The sequence below is a fragment of the Chironomus tepperi genome, unplaced genomic scaffold, assembly GCF_022539635.2.
Source record: "Chironomus tepperi strain 1889 unplaced genomic scaffold, CSIRO-AGI_Ctep_v1 contig_383, whole genome shotgun sequence".
Lineage (NCBI taxonomy): Eukaryota > Metazoa > Arthropoda > Insecta > Diptera > Chironomidae > Chironomus > Chironomus tepperi.
Genome location: NW_027226505.1, coordinates 30,041 through 53,630, shown reverse-complemented (window position 1 = coordinate 53,630; position 23,590 = coordinate 30,041). Strand labels below are relative to the sequence as shown.

Genomic DNA, 23,590 nt, shown 5'->3' with positions numbered 1-23,590 from the left:
TAGATCTATTCAAGGCATATTTTGAGTATAAATATGTCATATTTTGGTCCAGTTTTATGGGCAAAATTTCAAAATTTCGTTTTTTACTAAAATTTTTGAGAAAAAAATAACTTTTTTTCTCGAACTCAATGAAACTTGTTCAATTTTTTTTTAAAAGTTGTATTTTTATGTGTATAACAACTTTTGTTCTGCAAGTTCTCATAAATATTTGATTTTCGGCCTGAAATTTTGAAAAAACTTAAAAAAATCCTAATTTTTGGGTATTTTTTGAACAAATATTACGAAATCTTATCAAATATCAATTTTAAACATGACATAATTGACTAACTTTATGTTTTCGAGAATGATCTTTCATTTTCCGATGAGAAACGTATAGGTTTTCATATAAAAATGTTCTAAAAAATGACTTTAAGTAGTTCCAGCAAGGAGATCAAAATATTCAAATTCACTTTTCCATAGCTAAAATTATTCAGATGACTTTAAAACTTTCTGAATTCATTTATTATTGTAATATTGACTAATTTATGGCTAGTTTTGGTAGTAATACTAGTTATATGATAGGATTTTAGAGACTGAACAAACGGAAATTTCCAAAAAATTTAGGAAAATATAAATCACGTCCAAATTTAGTTTCCATTATTATTTTGCTTATATTTAGTGTCTGTTATCTGTCTGGTTGGGCAGAGATTGTTGAAAAAGTTTAAATATTTGAACAAAGTCAAGATTTAGTAGTCATACAAAGCTCAAAATGAACTAACAGTTGACCATGCTTTTTAATGCTTTTTGAAGCATTTTTGTGGTAACACTTTTATGCAACTGGGTCAAAATTTAGTCAAAAATGATCTTTCAGTCAGAAATTTGAGATCTTGTGTAATCTAAGATTGTAATATTAAAAAAAATTATTTGTTGAATTTTAATTGCTAAAATTACTAAAATCTGATCAAATAGCTATTATTACTACCAAAACTAGCCATAAATTAGTCAATATTACAATAATAATTGAATTCAGAAAGTTTTAAAGTCATCTGAATAGTTTTAGCTATGGAAAAGTGAATTTGAATATTTTGATCTCCTTGCTCGAACTACTTAAAGTCATTTTTTAGAACATTTTTATATGAAAACCTATAAGTTTCTCATCGAAAAATGAAAGACCATCCTCGAAAACATAAAGTTAGTCAATTATGTCATGTTAAAAATTGATATTTGATAAGATTTCGTAATATTTGTTCAAAAAATACCCAAAAATTAGGATTTTTTTAAGTTTTTTCAAATTTTCAGGCTTGAATTCAAATATTTATGAAAAGTTGCAGAACAAAAGTTGTTATAAACATAATAATACAACATTTAAAAAAAATTTGAACAAGTTTCATTGAGTTCGAGAAAAAAAGTTAGTTTTTTCTCAAAAATTTTAGTAAAAATCGAAATTTTGAAATTTTGCCCATAAAACTGGACCAAAACATGACATATTTATACTCAAAATATGCGCCTTGAATAGATCTATCAATCTAGACTATAATTAATAAATTTAATTTGAATCCAAAATTTTTATGAATTTTTTTCTATATGAGGAGTGCGTGACATGTGACTTTCAGAGCCAAAAAAGTGCCTTTTGCCAAGAGAACGCACTCTTATTTTATTGCTTTGTTTGATAGTAGAAACAGAGAACTTTCAAAATCTGAAATAAAATTCCACTACCATCTATAGCCCTGAAGCGCTAGAGCGATTTTTGTCGAAAAATTGAAGTTTTTTGGGAAAAAGCTATTTTTTCACTATCAGAACTTGGACAAAACTACACAATATGTTCACAAAAGTTGTAGATTATTATAATATCTTTAATATAAAGAACAATTAAGAATATAAAATTCCACTAGGAATGAGCTAGACAAACGGAAGTATTGTGACCACGTGGTTTTCAAGAAAAATTAAGTTTTTCACATAATTTTCCGATACCTGGGAAAATTTTTTATATCTCAAAATTAAGTATCTATATTAAGCTAATAAACAAAAAAGTTTCAAAAAGATTCATCAATACAGTAATCGGTGAGATCAATTTGAATGATACTTGAAAATGGGCGACTTACTAACTTCAAAGTGCTATTTCTCCTACAGCATGTAGTTGAGTTGGAAACTATTTTGACTACCATTATATAGGGTAATATAGGGACTATCATAAAAGCAACAGAAATAATTTTTGAAAGAATTTTTAATTCTGGCCCATAGTGGCATGGGTGCTTTAAGCATTGTATAAGGTAGTTTCTAATTTAGTCAGAGCTCGAAGCCGACTGGAATTTCATACGGACTATAGTCGATTTTATCATATAAAATCGGAGTCTACTTCGAGCTTTAGCTTAAATTTATAACAAACTGAATTTATGGGTGATAAAAGAGATCTTTAACAAGAAGTGCTGAGCATTGGCAAAACTGACAGAAATTGTTTGAAAGAAGAGTCATTCAGGAATTATTCTATGGGTTCCCAGAACAACAAGCTAGTAATTCACACTAACCTACTGTCTAAATAATTTAAATTTTAGGGGCTGCTACCCTCAATCTTCATCAAAACATAACGATTCAACCTACTTTGAATATTTATAAGAACTCATTGCCAATATATCAACCTAAACTACAGTCAATTCCTTAAAGCATCCTTAAACTCCTTCAATTTTCAAATAAAAAAAAAATCCTTCGAACCGGATTTGAACCAGTGACCTATGGATATCTGTTTAACTCAAACTTAAGCTGGAAGCTTAAGCGAATTCAACCACTACAGTCCACCGCTCTACCAACTGAGCTATCGAAGGTGATTATTTGATGTTTTAAGATTGGATATAACTAGTTTACTTTCTATTTTATTACCGCTGTTGTTACTTGTTTCATGTCTTACTTTACTTGGTAAGCTTGAAGTTTTCTTTGTGTCTATCGTGATTCATAATGTAAGTGAGACAACCGTTAGGCATAATATCGTGGTAATAGCAATTGTTAATGAATATGAAACATTAACAGACAGCAGCAAAATTTGCTTTTTGATCCGGAAATTCAATTTATCAATTTCAAATTTTATGCAATTTTTACATAAAAAAATCATATCTATTGTTAGCGTCTAATGTCCTGTTTTTGTTCATTTTATTGCTAAAAAATGACAACGGCATGCGTACGTATTGCAAAAAAAAATAGACATAGAGACATCACACACATGACATAACATTTATCAAATGTCCATTCATGTGAAAATAAAATAATTTACTGACAATTTGAAGGAACTGCACGAATGTGATGCGTACATACATGAATTCTATTAAAGATGAAAAATTGCAGTCATTTTTATCCTCTATTCAGCTATTTCATTAAGGAATAGATTTTTTGTGTGCAAAAATTCAGAACTTTTTTTTTTAGGCGATTAGGTAAAGTGAGTGAAAATCATTGGAATGTCTTTATTAGTTTTGATGTCTAATGATGAGTAAGGAATTCAATTTATCAATGTTTTGATGAAATATTGCTAAACATTATCAGTTTTTGTGTGATGTATTTATTGTAAATATCGCTTTGTTATGCTTGATAGTTCCAGTTTTTTGGTGTAGAAACTAATTTATACTGTCATTGCTGGGACAGAAACACAATTTTGTTACACAGCCCTTAGATGGAATCCACAAGGGAAAAGTCGACCAGGAGCTCCAAAAGCTACTTGGCGCAGAAAACTAATGAAAGAATGTCAGCATGCGGACAGAGAATTTGTAAAAACTAGGTGACAGAGCCAGCAAAAGGTGAGCAAAAAGTCAGATGGAAAACCTTTTATTGTAACCTAAGCTCCGCATAAGAACATGTTTGATGTAACTGGAAATTGACACTCTGAAATATTTAGAATTTTGTTTTATTTTCAAAAATTTTGAAAATCAATAGTCTAATATGATTAACAGTATGAATAACAGCCGATACAACTAGGAGCAATACTGCTCCGTAAAAGGTCATCTTCTCTTTTTGGTCTAAAGATTGATCTAAGCATCATTCTCTCGAAAATGTCTGTTGCGTTTTCGTCGGCTACAGTCATATTCCGTTACTCAGCACAATAAAGTGCTACAGGGCGGATTAGAGTCGAATATACGGTCAATTTGACAATTCCGGAGATTCTCTTCGATGTTAGTAGACTTCCTAAAGGTTACTATGCATGCTGTCTCAGTGAAATTATTTAAATCAAATTTAAATATAAAACAACTTGCAGAAAGAGATCTTAATATGTGTAAATATGTAAGCATATAAATTGGCTGAGATCAGCTGGGAACAAATAGACTTTCTGAAGGAATTTTAGATTGTATAAAAAGAGGACAATTGAATTCGTGGATGTGGCGAGCTCTCGAAGAAGAATACTTCCGTGCATTGCAAACTGTTAAAATTGTTCGACCAATGAATTTGATAATTGGTCACCAAAGGCGCTAAGAAATCAACTAAGAGGGACATTATCTATTAAGTCTTAGCAATCCTTTATTTTCATCGAAACAGAATGATTTAACCTAATTTAAGCATTCGGAAAATCTTGGGAAAAACTCATGTCAACGTACCATCCAAAACTTCTTCAAAACTCCTTAAAGTATCCTTAAAATCGTTCAACATTCAAATAAAAAATTCCTTCGAACCGGATTTGAACCAGTGACCTATGGATATCTGTAACTCAAACTTAAGCTTAAGAGCTTAAGCGAATTCAACCACTACAGTCCACCGCTCTACCAACTGAGCTATCGAAGGTGAATATTTGATGTTTTAAGATTGGATATAACTAGTTTATTTTCTTTTTTATTACCGCTGTTGTTGCATGTAATGCAGTTTTAAATTTGATTGGAATTTTGAAAATCTTAAATTTGATTATCTTTTTTTTTTACAATTTTAGATTTAATTGAAATTGTGAGAATTTTAAATTTTTATAAATTTTTACATTTTTTGATTTAAATTTGAAAGAATTAATATTTGATTGAAAATTTTAAGAATTAATTTGATTTTTTAATTAAGTTAAATCAAATTTAAATCAAATTAAAAATTTTAAATTTTGTCAAAATTTTGACAATTTGAAATTTGCTTTAAATTTTTAAATTTTAAAGTTTACAATTGAATTTTTCACAAATTTAATTATTTCACATCTTTAAAATTCTCAATTTATGAATTTTGACAATTTTAAAATTATTCAAAAAATATAAATCTTCTTAAAAATGCAAAATTTATCCAAAACAGATCTAAATCCAACAAAATCAAACAATAGTTGTACGTGAAGTTCCTCAAACATTTGTTTGGGATTATCAATGTACAACTTCAAAATATTCGACAATCCATCATAATCTACACTCTACAATGCTTTCCAACCTTAATATCCATATCCATTACAATCCTTAATATTCAACTTCCGCTTTAAAATCCTCTCAATTTTTCAAGGACCATAATACCGATTATTTACACCAAAAATATTTTCATTCATTAAGTCACGTCCATAAATGACAAAAAAACTAAAACTATTAAAGAAGCAAAACATATGTTGACCATAAAGGCACACAAGTGATATTAGTGCCAAAAACTGCAATGAATGCGTAAATTTTCAAATATATTGCAAAATATCACAAAAGAGTAAAAATCCACATATGTTTCAAAGTGGTACACAAATAATTAATGCTAGTTAGGAATGGACGATAAACAGCAGCAGCAATGAACAACAAAATATCCCTCAGAAAATTGTGAATTTTAATTAATTCCATGCTGTGTTTTCATTACACTGTAAATGTAAAATTGAAACAAGTTGTGATGGATTTTTCTTTTATAGGTGGATATTTGAAGGGATGGGATGGAAGGGCGATTTACTGGGTATGGAAAATTTAGATGTGCTTCATTAATATGGGACAAGATTGAATTAAATTCCCGGCACCCGAAAAGTAAGGACAAATTCTCTAGACCGAGACCGAGACCAAGACCAAGACCGAGACCGAGATCGAGACCGACACCGTCCAAGACTACCCCACAAGTCTCGGTCTCGGCATCAGGAACTCTTACCGCTGTGTTATCGTTGCGTCGCCGTATGGAATTGTCCTTACGGCTTCATGACGGCGATTCCGATCCATTTTGGCAGCAAAAAATCTGGTTCGCCACATTGAGCCCGGACAGGTTGTGCAAATCCCAATTCGTGATTTGTATGACCTTACCATCCCTTCTCTGTACTAACTTACGTTGCTGGTCGTACAAACCTATTCTGATCCATGACCTCCCACAGGAATCGCCTGATGCTGGCTCTATCTCTGGCTTCCACTTGCTAATTTCCGATATCAAACGCACCAAGTGAATTCTCTGCAGATCCAATCTAAAAGTTCCTCTACTTTCTTCCTGATCCTTCCCATGATCCTTTTATTTACAGGATCCAAAAAAAATAACCAAAATAAAAATCCTTCGAACCGGATTTGAACCAGTGACCTATGGATATCTGGATGAGATACTCAAGTGTATCTCTTGCAACCACTACAGTCCACCGCTCTACCAACTGAGCTATCGAAGGTGAATATTTGATGTTTTAGAGACTGAAAGAAAGTCTTTGAATCAAAATATTTTATTTATTCGATTAAAGTGGAATTGAAAGTAGATTATGAGAGGCTGACTTGAGTGTATTCTGCAAATTAATTTATGAAAGCATGAAGTATTGTTTAATGTTGAAAATGGAATTATTAAAAGAAATCAACTCGCGTCTCATGGATAGCAATTAACATGGATATCAATTAACAATACCGACCATAGCCATAACCAGGAAATTATTTCGGGTCGAACCCTCCCTTTCCTAATTTCTGAAAAGCAGAGCTCGAAGTCGACTCAAAATTTATGTGGATTCGAGTCGACTTGGGTCGACTTTTCCATGAAAAGTTATGTTCCAATGAAGTCACATTTCCTAAAAATCATCAACATTCCCTAACTTCATGAAAAATATCAAGTTCCGTTTATGAGTTCGATAAAGACCTAAATGAAGTCCAAATGGGCCATCGGCCATCACTTTCTCTAATTATAGGGAAAAATGCTATTATTAATACGACTTTGTGGATGATAAATGAGTTCGTGGAAATCCAAAGAAATTCTGGAAGGAAGCTATCGATAGAGACAGTATTGCATTCGGTATTAGTAATTAGCAGACTGAAGCTAGCTAGTCCTATTTACCTTTTGTTGCTTTCTTTGTACGTGTTCATTTCGGAAATGGTCGGTTGTAAGCCTTACCATCCCTAGTCTGATTGTTGGGCAGCCACCCTTCATACAAGGTGGTTTTGATAGGCTTTTACTTTATCCTTTCATGTACATATCCCGGCACATAGCTCGGTCGCCAGCGGTGTATTTAGCGATATCCGGGAATACCACGATAAGGTATACACAAGATGTTTGGTTAGCTTCGGAGTCAGACTTCGGCTTCCCCAATTCCCCAAGTGAACCAGCTTAAGGCGTAATCTGAGAGAGGCCATGGATCACAGTTGATATATACGATCAACGTAGTAAGTAAGCAAATGTCATTATATCCAGATATGATTATATAATCTTAGTGCCTTTAGAATAAACAGGGGTAACATCATATCAAGACTACATCTGAACTTTCCTCACCCCGAAAATCGCGCTCATCTAAAACAAAACAGAAAATTTCTCCACTTTTCCATTTCTACCGTGAAATTAAATGATGAGTGGAAAATGAAGGAATGAATTGTTGACAAAATAGTTATTAGAGGAACTTCGCCGCCTCATTAGATCCCTCGTAGAATTAAAAGACCTTCCATTCATCTCTCACTCTTCGTCCATTGTCCATATTGTCGATTTTAATTCAACAATCTACAGCTACAACAGCTTGTAGCTAAAATTCACCCAAAAAAACAAGAATCTGTCATTTATAGGATGGCCATCTGCTGTATTTTTGCCGGGACGCTGCTGTACTTTTCATCCTTGCTGCTGTGTCCCGACAAAGCCTCAAAATGTCCTGATTGTTCTCAAAAGTGTCCCGATTTTTCTGGCCACCCTACTCATTTATTAATCAGCTTTTCGACTAAATACTTTCGAAATTGTAATAGAATATGTTCATCAATAGATCGAGGGTGCAATATGAAGCTTCAATTCCGTAGCATTTTTCGATTAAAATGAAAGCAATTATTTATAAATTTCTACTAACTTTGACTATCTCAAATGTTTTGAAGTTCTTTCCATTGTCTTCATTCATCCTTTTTTTTTGTGCCGTCAATTGTTTGCATCCAGAAATAGACGGAACAATGTGTAAATAAATAAATCAGACATAAGGTATTTTACGTTGTAATCTATTAAATGACAACTATTGAGTGTGAGTTGAGTGATATAAAAGATGAGTGCCCGGCATTGTCTGTGACTCTCTTTATTTCCCTTCCTTTTGTTTGATTCCAATTGTTTGTGTGATGTAAATATATTGACGGATTATTTGAGTACCGATGCTTATTTGAACTTTGTATTTTCAAAAAAAAGACCCGAAAGAGTTGTCGATGGTGTAGGTATAGAGCGCATTTGATGCATGACTAATGAGAATTTTTGGAGTAAATTAATGGTTGATGAATTTTTGAATGTCGATCACTTTTTTTGGAGGTGTAATTACTAATATTGGATATTCATATGAGTTTAACTAATAACTAATTGATGATGACAGTAAATTGTTGGTTAGAATTCAATAATTTTGAGGTTAGAATGTTTAAATTTCCCCGTCAAGGATCATAATCATGAGATGATAGGTTGTGGATTTTAATAATATATTGTGGAATGAAAGTGTGCTTTTGACATTAGTTGATGACAGTTAATTGGTATTAATGGGTATGTAAAATTATCTTAAATTTAGAACACACGTGTAGCTGCATTAAGTTGAACCTATGCATTAAGAGATGCCGAGCAGAACATCGTTGTCATTATGGGACGACCGTTTTTACGGCAAAAAGCAAAAATGCTCTAACGTCTGACAACCGATGATGTTGGGCACTATTGTGATGGTGCTAATGACTGCAATCACTTGAAGCGCACCCAGAATTTGCAAGAATTTTAAAACTTTTTATGTAAAATTCTAGTTGGTTGACCCAAAAATCCCTCCCTGGATTTACCCCTGATAACTATTATCATGATTAATCAACTGATTACGATCAATGACTGTTAGGATCACCCATCCCACCCCCTATTCTCCATATTCAATCCCAGACATAATAAATAAATGACCTCAAAGATAACCAATCTAACCTCATTCAAAAAATCCTCAACAAACCTCAAACAACCCCCTCCATACATCCTTAAACCCTCCTTCAATCTTCAAAATAAAAAAAAATCCTTCGAACCGGATTTGAACCAGTGACCTATGGATATCTGTTTAACTCTAACTTAAGCTGGAAGTTTAAGCGAATTCAACCACTACAGTCCACCGCTCTACCAACTGAGCTATCGAAGGTTATTATTTGATGTTTTATGATTGGATATAACTAGTTTACTTTCTATTTTATAAGCGCTGTTGTTACTTATTTTATGGGTTGATGAAGTTGATGGATGAAAAGAAATTGAAGTTTTTTTTTGTATCTTTCATTGTTTTTTGGTTCGTAAAATTTCATGTGGATGAAAATGTTGAGATGAGGTCAGTTCCATGCTATTGGAGGATTTTAAATATTAAGTCAAGCTTTATCTTGAATAGAACAAATCGGTCAATCGATCAAGATTCCAGATCTAGGTTGACGTGACTCTGACTCGGTGTCAGATTCCGTTTTTTCAACACCAAATCCGACATCATGCCAGAAACCGAATTCAACATTATGCCAGAGTCACGTCGACCTCATACTGGATTTTAGTTTGATTAACAGATTTGTGCTATTCAGGTTGGTTTCCTTACTATTCTGTTTAGCAAGAAGCTGGTCCAAGCAGAGTTGTGATGGCCGATGTCGGCGACCGAGAGAATCGACCAGTCATTTATTGACCGTTTTTGGCCAAACGATATAATCAGGCCGTTTCACAACTCTGAGTCAAAGTTTAAATTTCACCGTATAAATGGATCAAAAGCAGTCGTCACGTTGCCGTCACATAGTCAATGTCCCAGCGATTGTGCTGTTTAGCTCAATTTTGTTTGAAATTTTAAAGTTTAGATGAGATTTAACCTAGAATTAGAATTTGACTCGTGTCAACTATCTGCTTCCTCAATTCACAAAGTGGACTAGATTTGTAGATGCATGGCCAGCCGAACTCAAAGTCGACTAGGATTTTGTATGAAAAAGTCGACTTAAGTCCAATCGATGGCTAGCGATTTGAGCTTTATTAGCTAGTTAGTTTTTAAAGTTATTCTGGATGGAACGAGGTAGACCAAAGAGCTCATAGGATTGCTGTGTGAGCAACGATGCAAAAGTGCTGGGAATTAGACTGGCAGAAGTTATCTAAAGATCGATCCATGGGCCCCGTGCGCCTTCGCCAAAGAAGTAAGTAAGTAAGTTTCCAAATTAGCATCAAAAACTGCATTAAATCCTTGATATACGTGATTTTCAATCCAGCCACTCACCCAAAATGCTTGCATAATCCACCACAATTTTCACATAAACCCCTTAACCCACCATCATCTTAAAAATCAATTCAAATCCATTTTCATTCACAAAAATTTTCAATCATTTTCCAAACAACAAAGTGTCGAGTAGGATTTACAAGAACCAAGAGGAGTACAAAAGTGGTCAGGTCACTTGAAGTATCCTTCAAAAAAGGTTTTACATCACCCACAAGTGAATGAATTACCGAAAAAATCGATGGCGTTTTTGAAAATGCGATTAAAGTACAATATAAATGTGAAGTATTTTGTCTCCTTTTGTTATGGCTATGGCTTGCCATTTAACATCCTTTTTGAAGATTCCTTTTGTGCATTTCAAAAAAAAAAAGGAATTGAATCTCTTTGGTCATCTGACAAGAGCAGTTTTTCATGCAACAAAAGATGATGTCCATATGATTAAAGTGGTCTTTATTGTGGATGTGAACACAACGGGATATCCCTCATATGTGAATGAGCATCAAAAGGATTGAAATATTGCTTATCATATATCTTTTTATTTAATATTTAATGGATGTGATAAAATATTAAATCTAAAGGAATACTCAAATATATCTATGAAGGGGGCCCTTCCCTCCCATTAACGTTGATGGATGTGCATATGTAGATTAAACTTTGATGAAAGCATTGAAATATTGCAATATTATGAATTCTATTGAATTTTATGCGAAAAAATTGACTAGATTAAATCTGTAATGTGCGAACAGTTGAAGCGGACGTTGATTCGAAGAAATTTGAATCATATTTCGAATGTTTTTTCGGAAAAAATCCGCCATCTTGAAAAACATCAAAATTTTTAAAATTTTTAGTTTTTCATGATTTTTAGCTTGGTTGATTCATTTAAATCAAGATAAACGATTTAATTATGTTCATTGAAGCTTTTTCAATCATTTAATCGAAGTTTAAAGCTAAACTAATCAGCTTTAAGTTAGTTTTTTTCAAAAATTATTCCAAATTTTTGGTTTTGTTTTCATTGTTTGTTTACAAACATTCTAAGAAAACAATGAAAAACTTAAATGTTTTTAATTAACTTTTCTTCATTATTTGAGACTTTTTCTTTAATTCTTTACAATTATTTAGTTTAGTTTAAGCATAATCTTGCTTTAAAATCAATAATTAAACGCTAATTTAGAGTTTTTTTCGTTTAGATTATTAACGTTCATTTGAAATTTAAATTTGTTTCCGAAAATAAGAACCATTCGAAATTAAAATTCCGAAAATAAGAACTCGTTCGCACATTACAGGATTAAATGTATAAAAATTTGAATTAATTTATCATTCATAATGCCTGTTTAACTAGGAATGTTCAGTCATTGTCTGGATGTTGAAAAAGGGGGAAAGTGATGCAATTTTCATCTTAATAGATGCAATTTTTTATATTTTTTATGCTATGTGCAATTTATTCATAATGATTGAAGAAGATTGTAATAAATTGAATTGATGAGTGTTTGGAAATTGGGATGGTATGGAATGGATGTGAAGAGGAATCAATGTATGGAATCAGAGTAGGTTAAGTAACCAAATAGCTTTAAATTACACGAAATTCTGGAATAAAGGTATTGTTATTTGCTATACCTGAACAAAAAGTTGCGATGAGCTGGACATGCTATTAGACGGCTTATGGAAACTTTATTAATTAAGGTCTTCAAAGCTGACTTTCTGGACGATAATAGAGCTCGTGAACGTCCAAAGATCTCTTTTAAGGAAGCTGTCGATAGAGATAGTATTGCGCTTGGTATCGGAAATTGACAAGTGTAACCAAACGATAGAGCAAGCTTCAAGCGACTCCTGTGGGAGGTCATGATTCATAGCTGATCTGAACGACCCACGTAAAGTGCAAAATTATAAAAGTTCAATATTAATTGATATCAAGTTGCACCTTTTTAAGGTCGACTCAAAATATTAGATCTACTTGAATATACTCGAATTAATCGGAAACACCAAGCCAAGCCAAATCGAGTCAACTCTAGTTCGACTAATAGTTTGAATTATTACGTACCTAAAAGACACATTATGACAGTAAAGTTGGGTGCTAGTACTTTTGTTATTATTTCTTCTTTTCGTCAAATGATTGTCATGTCGCGAGAAATTGTCATTTTGTCGTTATGACGTTGCAAAAATTCATTTAAAAATGCCATTGCTTTGCTCTGGATACATAATGCATTTTAGTTGAAATTGACAAAAAGTCAGACACTTTAACAGTACAGTACTGTATTTAATGAATTTACATGAACGAACGTGGATTTGAAAGTACAGTAATGTACATTGAAGTGTCTGACTGAAGAAGTTAGTCAAAAACTCGGCGTAAAAAAATTCCAAATTTCAGCTGCTGTTCAAAACTGCTTTGTTTTGATACTAAATTTGACTCCAGGTTACACCGTACCGTACCGGTGTACCTTACGGTGAAAATAAAAGATTTCATTAAGAATTCAAAGTTAATACTTTAGCTCAGCGATCAATAAACAATTAATTGAGAATTCGAAAATGACTCCAAATTAAATTTAAGTATTTTTAAAAATTGTAAAAAAAAAATGTTGAAATATTTGCAATTTTGAAGCAGGATGACCAGCATAATCATTAAAATTATTTAGTTGCTTAAGGGACTTGAACCTCAACTTTTTGTCAATTCTATCTTAAATCTCAATTATATCACTTAACTTTCCCATGACAATTTTCATATCTAATTCCTATTTTAACGCAAACAATAGAAAAAAAGCCAAGCAACTATTCAAATTTTCATTACATCCAGCACCAACAACCAAAAAAGGGTTTTCAATCAACATCCTCATTCTTTCAATTGTTACATAATTCAGCAAATCTCGAATGAACAAAAGAGGTAACGTGTGATATGCTTGTAAGCTTCTATCACAATAATAATTTATCATCGTTTCCATTCAATCACAGTTACACAATAATGTAAAGGAGATGCGAGGAAGTTTGCGACTCTGAATTTTGATTGATTAGCGAGAATGTTGTGAGACAACCGCGACAATTCCTTTAAAATTGTTGAGGATGAAAATTTAAAAAAAAAATCAAGTGATAAGCGTATCATAAATAATAATCATGGGAAGCTATAGCTATATACATGCTAAGTTCGTAGGCATAAAACGATCAATTACGACTTTTTATTGTTTCGGTACCTTGTCATGTAATTTGATTTTTAATCTCGTCAGCTCAGTCAAGAAGCATTTTAAATTTTGTGGGATAGAACCGATATAAGTAGTCAGTGTTCCTGCATGTTGTACATGTTGAGGGTGATTCGTTCCACACCATAGAGACATGCATAGGAATAAAAAAGGGGTGTGAGACTTCCTTTTTTGTGCAAATTTATTGACTTTGAAACTTGTAAGACTCACTTAATGATATTGTAGATGCTACACATAAGGAATTTTAGATTAAATTGATGATTATTATTATTCTAGTGAAACTAACTTAAATTTTAAGACAACACAAAAAGGAGGAAGTTTTCTTTGTTTTGGGGAATGTGAGAATGAAGACAATTTGCAAGGGATGGATGCTTTTGTGATGATTTGGTATGGTGTATTAGATGTTCTATGGGTGATGTGTGTGTAATAATTTAAGATTATGCTAGATAATGACGATTTTGAGTATTAGTGGATATAGACAGAATATTAGCAAAAGTAGGTTAGAACTGAACGTCGTATTCAGATCTTAGAGATCAAGAGCTGCACTACAACGATTAGTGGGTGATTCAGAGTTGACAGGACTTTGGAGTCCGACTCCACTTTTTTTTGGACTCCACATTGGAGTCCTGCCTACTCTGGGGGAATGATTGTTAAACGAGTGAGAGTTCACAAGACTTCGCACTCTTTATTAGACCTACAGTTTATTATAGTTGAGTCTCGAACCTATGATCGTAGGCTTGGTGTTTCAACAATTAGGTACCAAAATACTAAGTCATGCCACCACCGAGCCACTCTTTCGACTCACTGTAAATTACACAAAATGATATATTTAAGGAAGGATCAACTCCTTAACACCTCCCTAAATGGGGAGGAAGAGTATTCAGGAGAAGGTTATTTTAAGGGTCTCAAAACACAAATTCTTCGCTTGACGGTAGTTAGATGACACCTTCATACAATCCTTTAAAATACATTATGTTTTAACTCGATCTGCTTTTAGTGGCAGCTAGATGGGGGCTACATGGTATCCATGGTACCCAAGTGACCAATTTTAACTGCCATAAAACACTATATGGAAGCCACCTGGATGCTATTGGTTAATGGATATATCAGAGTGTGGCCGTCTCAAATTCGAATTCTTCGACATTTGATTGTCGAAGAAATTCGAACTATTCGAACTCAACTTATTTTAAAATAAAATTTTACGTTACGAAGAAAAATAGAAGTAACGGTCAAAAAAAATTTGAATTTCATCGACAAAAATATTTTTTTTTGAAAAAAATTAACAGTCGTTTTTGAGAAAGCAACACTCTGGGATATATCAGCTACAGCATAGAATTCGAAAAAGACCAACCAACACCTAATTATAATTAAAAGTTGTCACATCCTGCACAATCCATACCAAAAACTAAATAAATAAATATGTGAGTATTCTAAGGAGATGTGCACGATATATGATGGCATTAATAAAACCCATAGTTTTCAATTACATTAAATTTTGCCTTGTGGCATTAGCATATTGTAAAATAAATAAATTATTTACATACACATAAAACTTATAGGAAAGTTAAATTGATTGAAAGTAATGTTTACAGCCAGAAATTTTGCTTATTATTTCTTTTTTTTTTTAAGGAAACTTTAAATTAAATAAATTAAATGTAAAATAAGACATGAAAATTTAATTGAAAGACAAAGGAAATTGCTGTAAATGCCTGCAGAGCACATTTAATTAGAGAGATATAGTCAGTCATACATACGTGAATATCTTCGTCTTTTTTCGAAATTAGACATTCGTTCTTAAATCCTTTTATGTTGCACTCATGAAAATTATTTGAAAAATATTTTTAAATTTTTCAAATTTTTTAAATTTTTCAAATTTTTTAAATTTTTCAAATTTTTCAAATTTTTCAAATTTTTCAAATTTTTTAAATTTTTTAAATTTTTCAAATTTTTTAAATTTTTCAAATTTTTTAAATTTTTCAAATTTTTTGAAATTTTTCAAATTTTTTAAAATTTTCAAAATAGATTTTCAAATTTTTAAAAAAGGATTTCCAAAAAAAGAAGATAATTTCCAAAAAAGATTTTCTAAATTTATTTTTATTTTTTTAAAAAAAATTTAAATTTTTGAAAAAAAATTTCAAATTTTTTATTTTTTAAATATTTATTTAAATTTTTTATTTTTTAAAAATTTATTTTAATTTTTTATTTTATAAAATTTCATTAAATTATTTAATTTTTCATATTTTTTTGAATTGTTTAAATTTTTTTTAAACTTTTAAAAATTTGTTTTCAATTTTTAAATTATTAAAAATATTTTGAAATTTTTAAAAAAAGGATTTCAAACTTTTTCCATGAGTGTTACATATGATATGCAAATTTCCTTATATCTTACAAACATCAAGGCATGTACATTAAGACTGCCGTACAATTATCGTTGATAAAAAGTTAATGACGCACAAGCAATTCTCACTCCGCATGTGTTAAGCTATCGACTAAAATTATCGTCAAATGGCTTTTGTTTTTTTGACTTTTTTTATCTGATTTTGTAGAAAATTTTCAACACTTTCCACAAGCGATTGCTACTTCCGGTGATAGAATCTTATGCTTGACACATAATTAACAGCATAACAATATTATTACAGTCGCTTGTATTATTTTAGTGCCGTTGGTAATTAACAGTAACGAAAACAAAAAATGGAGTCAAAATCGAAACAATGATTTAAAAAATTCACAGCAGCATGTCCATACATGAAGGACATGCTTGCACGCGTACTATGTTGCATGATTTATAGGCACGTGTGTCGATTCGATTCTATTCATCATTTTCAGGACATGTTGATGTCAATCAAAATTTTTTAATCATTGTTAAATTTTTTTATTATTCTAAAATGTGAAATAAAATAGAAATAAGTGGAGAAGAGTTAGAATTATGAGCTATATTGGACATGGAAGATTTTTTGAAATTTTTCTATTTTTTTCACCGTTTTCACCTTTTTTCATCTTTTCATTTTTGAATTTTTTGAATTTTTTCAACATTTTCAACTTTTTCAACTTTTTCAACATTTTCAACATTTTCAACATTTTCAACATTTTCAACTTTTTCAACTTTTTCAACTTTTTCAACTTTTTCAACTTTTTCAACTTTTTCAACTTTTTCAACTTTTTCAACTTTTTCAACTTTTTCAACTTTTTCAACTTTTTCAACTTTTTCAACTTTTTCAACTTTTTCAACTTTTTCAACTTTTTCAACTTTTTCAACTTTTTCAACTTTTTCAACTTTTTCAACTTTTTCAACTTTTTCAACTTTTTCAACTTTTTCAACTTTTTCAACTTTTTCAACTTTTTCAACTTTTTCAACTTTTTCAACTTTTTCAACATTTTCAACTTTTTCAACTTTTTCAACTTTTTCAACTTTTTCAACATTTTCAACATTTTCAACATTTTCAACATTTTCAACATTTTCAACATTTTCAACATTTTCAACTTTTTCAACTTTTTCAACTTTTTCAACTTTTTCAACTTTTTCAACTTTTTCAACTTATTCAACTTTTTCAACTTTTTCAACTTTTTCAACTTTTTCAACTTTTTCAACTTTTTCAACTTTTTCAACTTTTTCAACTTTTTCAACTTTTTCAACTTTTTCAACTTTTTCAACTTTTTCAACTTTTTCAACTTTTTCAACTTTTTCAACTTTTTCAACTTTTTCAACTTTTTCAACTTTTTCAACTTTTTCAACATTTTCAACTTTTTCAACTTTTTCAACTTTTTCAACTTTTTTAACTTTTTCAACATTTTCAACATTTTCAACATTTTCAACATTTTCAACATTTTCAACATTTTCAACATTTTAAAATTTTCTTACTTTTCACCTTTTTCACCTTTTTCACCTTTTTCTCCCTTTTCACCTTTTTCACCTTTTTCAACTTTTTCAACTTTTTTTTTATCATTTTCAACATTTTCAACATTTTCAACATTTTCAACATTTTAAAATTTTCTTACTTTTTCAACTTTTTCACCTTTTCTCCCTTTTCACCTTTTTCACCTTTTTCACCTTTTTCACCTTTTTCACCTTTTTTTATCATTTTCAACTTTTTCAACTTTTCCATCTTTTTCACTATTTTCACCTTTTCACCATTTCACCATTTTCAACTTTTTCAACTTTTTCAAATTTTTCAACTTTTTAACATTTTCAACTTTTTTAACTTTTCACCTTTTTCAACTTTTTCACCAAGAGGTGAACTTTTTCAACATTTTCAACTTTTTCAATTTCTGGCGGATTTTTATTCTGTAGCATGATGCCCTCTTACAACTTTATCTAAAAAGTCAACAACCAAATTCAATTCCTCTACAAAAATATCTTTCGAATCCTAAACAAACCCCCGCAAAAGCCAACCTGCGGCATAACCCTTTCACCACAATAACACAAAAGTATGCAAGTATGCAAGTATCAATAAAAAAAGTTTATGTATCTGCTAAAATGAAACAGACAAAAACATTCTTACATAATACCACATAACCCTTTAAGAGTAAGTAGCAACCCTGTTGGAGATGCACATAAAAAAAAGAGGTATAAATGATCTGCTAACGTTTGATAATGACTTTAATCTTTATTTTCTCGAATGAGCTCGTAAAAATAAAATTTTCGCGGCAAACAGCGACGCAGCTATGCTGCCTCAAAGGAGTTTTCGGGAATGAAAATTAGTAAAATTTACATTATTTCTTTTGATTACTCATGAGTAAGTTACTGCTTTGTTTCTCCTACTTTATCGTTTTTAATAGCATCAAGATTATTATAATTCGTTAAAAGCATCTTTAGCTTCGAGTAGTATGGTAAATGGGATTATATTCAGTCTTAATGTTGCAAATGAATTTACATTTTATACTCTTTTTTTCTGCGATTATCATTCCTTTTTTTTTATTGCCCCTTAAGCTATTTATTGAAGTAAGTACGCGTCTGGTTCTGCTGTATTTTTTTACAACTCTTTCTCGTGTATCTATGAGCGTCTGTGTGTACAAAGGCATGGATATTAACAAAAAAAAATTAATTCTCTTTTTTTTTCTGGTAATGAAACAGTTATTGAAGTGCTGATGGATTGAATAAATGCGTCTGCTCGTCAATAAATATTGTCTAGTACGCTGGATGACTATACTTGATATTGATGACAAAATGGTTGGTGTTTTAGGGGTTCAACCATCACTACAGGTCTGCAGAATTATTCAAAATATAAGATACAGGTGCAAACTGCAGGTCTGTGCATTTAGAATGTAGACTTGCGACTCTTGCCCAAACCATATACATACATAATGCTTGAAGGGCACTGCAATCATTAATCTGTTACATCACAACCTTTAGACCTATAATTTATAGTGATCCGAATCAATTGGAAGCTCTGGACATTGTAAAGACACGAGTACGTCATAACCTGAAAAACCCTGCAATGTACCTAGTTACAATTCGTGTGTGTTAGATTTTGTAAAAAAAGCCAACAAGACACCTTGTATACCTAGCAGTGGAAACACATTATGTACCAAAGACCTCAAAACGGCATCCAACACACGAACCGAGCTGCATAACTAGAACCAAACCCTAATTTATTTAAAATATTGACATTAATTCAAGACTTGTTTTAGAGAATCTGCTTTACATAGTCGAGTGAATTTGTATTGAATTTCTTCAAACTGTCGGTTTTGCAAAAAAATGCAAAAAAGATCAGTTAGAGAATAACCTACACGATGGTAAAGACAATATTTTTATTCGATAATTGTTAGGATTTGAAAAATGTACTGATGACAGTTATTCAGCATTGTTCTTAATATTTATTAATTGCTATGTTTAATCATTAGCTTAAATAGATTATAATTCTCTATTATAATCTATACCTGTTTACCAGTCAGTTGGTTACTAGTGGTAAGTCTTAAATTCTCATAAAGGTCCGTTCACTTATTACGCTTGCTTTTTAGGGGGAATGGGTGGGTCTAGGATATTGTAACAGCCTTAACCAAAATTTTTTTTTGCATGGACATTTTCTAACGAGAGGGGGTCAAGAAATTAGTTTTTTTGCGTAACGTAATAAGTGCAAAAGGGCAAAAATAAAGCTGACTCTATGGATACCAAGTGCGTTACAAATGATGCACTATCTCTAACAATAGCCCTTTTCAAAGAGCTCGGTAGTCGCCTTTGTATTGATCCATGAATTTTATCAAACTATTTAAATAGCTGTACATTATGTAATCATCGCTTGAGATAGTAATAAAGCAGTCTATAGACGTTCTTTAAACGCGGCAATGGGCTCCAGTGCGCCCCAGCCAAGGAAGTAAGTCAGAGCATTATGTTATTAGACCCTAAAACTGTAATAATATAGCATGTACAAAAACACACATTTCATGCCTATTTCCTTAGGTTCCCTCATCATCAAGCCACCCAGTTCCATCAAAGACACTTCATATAGCCACCCAATTACTTTCCCGCACCAAGTCTCCCAAAAAATCGCATATATGTATCATAATGAAAGATTTTTTTTCCGCACATAAAGCACTTCAATGTCGCGAAGTACTTGAAAAATAAAAAAAAAAAGAATTCCAATGAATGTCAACAGACATATTTCTGTTCTCCGTTCCGTTCACAGATTGACAGACGCATTGTTATTTCTGTTTTTTAGTAAGCAATATTCAAATATATATCTATGAATAGACCATTTTAATTAATTACTGAATCGGTCGTAGATATAAACAATAAATTTAGTTAATGGACTGTATGGAAGCTGTTATGTGATAGCGTCCAGAAATTTCATATTTTATAAAGAGTTCGTGCTTCTTTTTTTTTGAAAATTGAAGGACAATGAGCAACGAAAGTGATTAATGCTCTAAACTGGAGACTCAATTGAGATTTTAGCATGTGATATATGGATTGTATGTCCATTTGAGTATGAAATAATTGACTTGTCGCGTAAAATAGTTATGTAATGTATGGCATGCATGCGTAGGGTGAGTGACGAAATGTTTTTTGGACAATTTTCATTAATTGACATGTAGAACAATGTTTGATAGATGTGATGGATATATACTGAATTTGAAATATTCATGGTCAGACCTGCTTAGTTGTTTTGAAATGTTTTTGAAATGTGTTGAGTAATTTTGTGTGGATAGTGGTTAAAGGAGTATGTTGATGACTCATAGATGACACAAAGCATGATGAAATACAGTTTGATAATGAATGTATGACTCATATGTTGTACAATGGCATTTTTGGTCATGTTTTTGTGAAAGTATTGGTAGTTATGCTGATTGGATGATGGAAGTTCAAGTCAGGTTGACTTTTATGGACAAAATTTTAGTCATATTCAATAAAAGAAGCAACCAGAGTGTGGCCGTCTTATTTTCGAGTTTTTCGACATTAGATTGTCAAAAAAATTCAAACTTTTCGAAGCCAACTTATTTTAAAATCAAAATTTACGTTACGAAGAAAAATAGAAGTAACGGTCAGAAAATATTTGAATTTTAACCACAAAAAATTTTTTTTTTGAAAAAAATTAACGTTCGTTTTCGATACAACCACACTCTGGAAGCAATATTTTAAAGAATTTAAATTGTTTTTTTTTTTTTTTTTTGGATTTTATATCAACAGATCGAATTTGTGACAAGAATTGAGGTCATTATGACTCATTCATATTGATGATTCATATTAGAGTGTATATTGCGATCTGGAGCCAGACAATCGTACCATCTGAGTATATTTACACACTTCCTTAGCTGAGACGTCTAAAGTTGGTCTAAAATTGGTATTGAATTGAGTATAATAATATATAAACGACTCGTGCATTTTGCATGTCCTGTATACGAACTTCTCATTGATATATTCTATTAAAGACCTAATTATATCCCTAATACTGACTATGAATTTGTAGAATTTGATCAAGAATTGTAGGATTGCGCATTTTAAACACAGAAGACGTGGGTTACTGCAGAATTTAAGCGAACTCAATGAACTTGGGTAGATATGAGGCTATGTTGCTGGAATTACAGCATAACCCCATAACTTTGCAATCTTATGATTTTGAAAAATCTGTAGATGTGTCCATGATTGTCCTGGTCTTTTAAGTTTACTTTGACTAGTTATACACACTTATTAAGGGTTCCCGATGCCTTGACATCAACGAATTCTCGAGATTGCTGTTAAATTCAGATTCCCTTTAACAAACATTTAAGATCTAACTCTAGATCGTCTGCCAATTTAATTTAGTATTGTATCTATAAACTCTAGGATATAGCCATGAAACCATCACAATTGGTCCTCAAAAAATCCTCAAAAATCCCGTTAAATGCCTTTAATATCGAAAGACAAAAGAAGCCATCAACACCGTTCAACGAAACTAATTGCAAAACACATCAATAAATATCACGCACAAAATATCAAAAAAAAGATGAATCGCATATTAATTGGACATTTTTTTAACAGCAGCTCCAACAATCCATCCGTTATTTATTTTCCAATTTTACATTTTTTAATATTTTAATGGATTTCAATGATTGAATTTTTTACATGCATGCATAACAAAGGATTCCTTTGGCATATCCTCAAAACTTTTCCATAGCTATATCCAAAAGAATGGCATTCAGTCAATCCTGTCAAATATATTTATTTCCATATGAAAAATCCAACAATTGTAAATAAAAAAAAGAAGTGGAAATAACAGGAAGTACGATGAAATGAAAATTAATTGATTCTTGTGGAATTCGCGTGTAGAATTCATTTTTTTTTTATTCCTGTCACCTCTACAAAACAGTCCATTGTCCACAGTCAACCCTTTCTTTCCATTTTTTTGTCCATACAATAATTTTTCATTTCCATAGTTCATTCGCACATGTTTGATGTGCTGAGGTTGGGACGTTGATATTGAAAGAAAAAAAAATTTTTTTTTTTGAAATGACAAAAATAGATCAAATTGAAATCTGTTGCCGCGTCTATGGCTCATTGTTCTATCATGACATTTATTTTCATTTCTTTTTTTAAAATAACTGGATTTTTTTGGAAGGGATTTTGTGGATTTTTTTGGTCATTTTGTCTGTTGATGTCTGAATGATAAAAGAGCTTGTGGATGATCATAGAATCCTTGAATAGAAGCTGTCGATAGAGACAATATTGCACTTAGGATTGGTAATTTACAGACGGGAGCCAGCAATATGACCAGCTTCTGAAGGCATCTCAAAGAGGCTATGGATCACAATTGATCTGTACAGTCAGCAAAGTAAGTAAGCAACATTAAATTCTGGTTAATGGACTTGCATTTGTTGTCAGTTTGTTGGTTAACAAGTAGCAGTGGAGGACAATCTGCCTCAATTGTTTAAAAATGCTACGAACCGCATTCCAGGTACGGGTTGATTACGGCCTACTAGCAAGATGAGTCATGACACAAAAAAAGGTTGTCCACCTTTTGACACCAGGGAACTAATTTTTAAAGTACTAAAGACCTAAAGGCCTCCATTTTCTGCATTTTAAATGTGAATTCCTGCATTTTTCGGATGTACGTTAGAGTCTATCCGGGTAATTAGGACTATATTATGGTAACACACCTACTCAATCCCTAGATTACCCAATTCCACCCTATCCTTACTTACTTACTTCGATGACCGTAGAGATCAACTGTGATACATGGCCACCCTTAGATGTCGTATAAAGCTGTTTCTATCGCCGGCTTCCGTCTGTCAATTGTCACCCTATCCTAGCTGTCCTAATATGCATGCGTAAATTAATAAATCGGTCCCAGGTCTGCAGTTTTGGGCGAACACTTTTGGACGAAAACGAAGAATAATATAAAGCACCGGTGGGCAACCTTTGTGTCGCGGCATAATAGTGTAAGCAGCCATATGTTCTTGAGAATGCCGCATGCAG

At 31.7% G+C, this 23,590-nt stretch overlaps 4 non-coding genes across 4 annotated transcripts; all 4 read right to left on the bottom strand.

Annotated features, from left to right (window-relative positions):
* Window positions 1-2,678: 2,678 nt before the first annotated feature.
* On the bottom strand, window positions 2,679-2,798 carry TRNAY-GUA (transfer RNA tyrosine (anticodon GUA)). Its single transcript has 2 exons — window positions 2,762-2,798; window positions 2,679-2,714 (listed from the first exon to the last, which is right to left on the bottom strand). It is a non-coding gene; the product is annotated as a tRNA-Tyr (tRNA).
* A 1,817-nt stretch (window positions 2,799-4,615) lies between these two features.
* Window positions 4,616-4,734, bottom strand: TRNAY-GUA (transfer RNA tyrosine (anticodon GUA)). Its single transcript has 2 exons — window positions 4,698-4,734; window positions 4,616-4,651 (listed from the first exon to the last, which is right to left on the bottom strand). It is a non-coding gene; the product is annotated as a tRNA-Tyr (tRNA).
* A 1,673-nt stretch (window positions 4,735-6,407) lies between these two features.
* On the bottom strand, window positions 6,408-6,517 carry TRNAY-GUA (transfer RNA tyrosine (anticodon GUA)). Its single transcript has 2 exons — window positions 6,481-6,517; window positions 6,408-6,443 (listed from the first exon to the last, which is right to left on the bottom strand). It is a non-coding gene; the product is annotated as a tRNA-Tyr (tRNA).
* Window positions 6,518-9,313: 2,796 nt separating this feature from the next.
* TRNAY-GUA (transfer RNA tyrosine (anticodon GUA)) lies at window positions 9,314-9,433 on the bottom strand. The gene is made up of 2 exons: window positions 9,397-9,433; window positions 9,314-9,349 (listed from the first exon to the last, which is right to left on the bottom strand). It is a non-coding gene; the product is annotated as a tRNA-Tyr (tRNA).
* Between the last annotated feature and the right edge of the window lie 14,157 nt (window positions 9,434-23,590).